The sequence below is a fragment of the Mesocricetus auratus genome, unplaced genomic scaffold (genome assembly GCF_017639785.1).
Source record: "Mesocricetus auratus isolate SY011 unplaced genomic scaffold, BCM_Maur_2.0 Super-Scaffold_100003, whole genome shotgun sequence".
NCBI lineage: Eukaryota > Metazoa > Chordata > Mammalia > Rodentia > Cricetidae > Mesocricetus > Mesocricetus auratus.
Window position 1 is genome coordinate 11,206,752 of NW_024429188.1, and position 3,699 is coordinate 11,210,450.

Genomic DNA, 3,699 nt, shown 5'->3' on the forward strand with positions numbered 1-3,699 from the left:
ATATTTTCTATGACCAAGACTAGAGGAGTTATGGCAGAGACTGTATGGCAGAAAACCCTAAGGTTCATCATTTTAACCTTAAGGTGACCACCTGCAAATCCTAGATGAGGTTAAGAGTAATGTGCTTTAAAAGTATATGCTGCTAGGTGATTTTTCCACCATTCAGAGTAAGATCCAGAAAGCAGCATGTATGGTAAAGAACATTTTCATACAATCAGATGAGGAATCGCTGTACAACATTTTGCTTTGATAGTAATTAGCCTTAGAAACACATTTTGGCGCTTGGAGCCACTTGAGGCCGGGAACTGTGCTCGGGGAATCCCATTCCGGCGGAGTCCAGCCCACCCAGAGACTGCCAGCATCCTAGTCCCTTTCTCTGCACTCAGGATGGTGTGGGCAGGAGTTTGTTTCCAGCCCACCACCAGGTGCCCTTCTCAGAGCTGCCTGATGCTTGGGGACTGTGCACCCAGGATCCCATCCCAGTGGTCCAGCCCACCCAGAGACTGACAAGGCCGAGGTACCAGTCCTGCCTCCAGCCATGAGAAGAGGAGAGTCATCAGAGTATTGGACCTGCTTGCACCCACCAGAAGAGAACCTTGGACCCGTACTCAACAGGAGAGGAAGAGAGTCCTCCTTCACCCACTGAAAGAAGGAATGGGAAGAACACAATATAAAAACACATTCAACAAAAGAAAAACCAATATGTCACCACCAGAATCTAGGGATTTTACACCAGCAAGAACTGAACATCCCAACACAGATGAAAGAGAAGACCTTAAAAACAACTTCATGAAAATGATAGAGGCCCTCAAAGAGGATATGAGAAAATCCCTTAAAGAAATGGAAGAAAAAACAAACCAAAAAATCAACAAATCTCTTAAAGAAAGCCAAGAAAAAATAATCGAACAGATGAAGGAAAACATTCAAACAGTTCAAGACCTGAAAAATGAAATAGAGACAATAAAGAAAACATAAACTGAGGGAATACTATAAATAGAAAATCTGGGTAAACGATCAGGAACTACAGATGCAAGCATAACCAACAGAATACAAGAGATGGACAAGAGAATCTCAGACATTGATGATAACACCAGCAGAAACAGATTCATCGACCAAAGAAAATCTTTTTTTTGTATTTTGATTTTTTATTATATATTTTTAAGTTTAAATTTAGATAAGAAACAAGGTTGCTTCACAAGTCAGTTCCAGGTCCCTCTCCCTTTCCTCCCCTCCTCCCATGCCCTCGACCCAACCCCCCCTTTATCCCCTCATTTCCCCAGGGAGGGTGAGGCCCTCCATGGGGGTGTCCATAGTCTGTCATTTCATCCAGGGCAGGGCCTAGACCCTCCCACAAGAGTTCAGGGTGAGAGTGCATCCCACATTGTTGGATGGGAGTCCAAAGTCCATGTGTGTACTCTGGATGAGTACTGATCTACTGCCCAAGGCTCAATAGATTACCTAGGCCTCCTCACTGACACCCACATTCAGGAGGTCTTGATCAGTCCCATGCTGGATTCCCAGGCTGATGCCTGGGATTCAAGAGTTAACCTTTGTCAGGTCATCTGTTTCTGGGGGTTAAACCAGCCCAGTCTTAACCTCTTTGGTCATCAGTCCTCCCTCTCTGTCACTGGATTTCCTGAGTTCAGCTCAGTGTTTAGCTGTGGGAGTCTGCCTCTGCTTCCATCAGCCACTGAATGAAGGTTCTGTTTCCCAGACTATCTGGCTGTGGGATTGTAGGCTGGGACTCCCCAGATCTATGTCTAAAATCCATATATGAGAGAGCGTATGCCATGTTTCTCTTTTTGTCACTGGGTTACCTCACTCAGGATGGTTTCTTCTAGTGTCATCCATTTGCCTGCCAATTTCAGGATTCCATTGTTTTTTTCTGCTGAATAGGACTCCATTGTGTAAATATACCACATTTTCTCTATCCACTCTTCGGTTGAGGGGCATCTAGGTCGCTTCCAAGTTCTGGCTATTACAAATAATGGTGCTATGAACATAGTGGAACAGACATCCTTGTTGTATGAATGGGCATCTTTTGGATAGATGCCTAAGAGTGGAGTTGCTGTGTCTTGTGGTAGGTTTATTCCCATTTTTTTGAGGAATCTCCATACTGACTTCCAAAGTGGCTGAATAAGTTGGCACTCCCACCAGCAATGGAGGAGTGTTCCCCTTTCACCACATCCTCTCCAGCATAAATTGTCGTCGGTGTTTTTGATTTTAGCCATTCTGACAGGAGTGAGATGGTATCTCAGAGTTGTCTCGATTTGCATTTCCTGGATGGCTAAGGATGTTGAGCACTTTCTCAAGTGCCTCTCACCCATTTTAGACTCCTCTAATGAAAATTCTCTATTTAGTTCTGCAGCCCACTTTTTAATTGGATCCTTGGGTGTTTTGGAGACTTGCTTCTTGAATTCCTTGTAAATTTTGGAGATGAACCCTCTGTCAGATGTGGGATTAGTGAATATCTTTTCCCATTCTGTGGGCTGCCTTTTTGTCTTGCTGACTGTGTCCTTTGCCTTACAGAAGCTTCTCAGTTTCAGGAAGTCCCATTTATTAATTGTTGCTCTCACTGTCCATGCTAGTGGTGTTATGTTCAGGAAGCTCTCTCCTGTACCGATTCGTTCAAGGGTACCACCCACTTTCTCTTCTAAGAAGTTCAGTGTGGCTGGATTTATGTTGAGGTCTTTGATCCATTTGGACTTAAGTTTTGTACATGGCGATAAACATGGATCGAACCGCATTCTTTTAAATGCCAGCCTCCAATTGTGCCAGTACTATTTGTTGAAGATGCTTTCTTTATTCCATTGTATATTTTTAGCTTCTTTGTCAAAGATCAGATGTTCATACGTGTGTGGGTTAATATCAGGGTTTTCAATTCGATTCCATTGGTCTACCTGTCTATTTGTGTGCCAATACCAAGCTGTTTTCAGGAAAGAAAATCTTAAGTGCAACAAATTCTTAACACAAAATATCCAGGAAATATGGGACACCATGAAAAGACCAAGCCTAAGAATAATACTTATAGAAGGTGAAGAAACTCACCTCATAGGGGCAGAAAACATATTCAAAAAAATCATAGAAAAAAAACTTTGCCAACCTAAAGAAAGACATGCCAATGAACGTACAAGAAGCCTACAGAACACCAAATAGAGTGGACCACAAAAGAAGTCCCCTCGGCAAATAGTAATTAAAACACCAAACGTACAGAATAAAGAAAGAATATTAAGAGCCACAAAGGAAAAAGGCCAAGTAACATATAAAGGCAAAACTATCAGAATTACACCTGACTTCTCCATGGAAAACCTGAAAGCCAGTAGGTCCTGGATAGATATGTTGCCAACACTAAGAGACCACGGATGCCAGCCCAGACTACTATACCCAGCAAAACTTTCAATCACTATAGATGGAGAAAACAGGATATTCAATGACAAAACCAGATTTAAACAATACATAACCACTAATTCAGCCCTACAGAAAGATCTGGAAGGAAAACTCCAATGCAAGGAAGTTAACTACAACCAGGAAAAACATAGGCAATAGATAATCCCACTTTACCAAGAGTCAAAAACAAAAGGGGTGGAAATCCACACATAATTCCAACAACAACAGCAACAAATCCAAAATGAACAAGAACGAACAATCAATGGCCATTAATTACCCTCAATACTAATGGTCTTAAATCACCTATAAAAC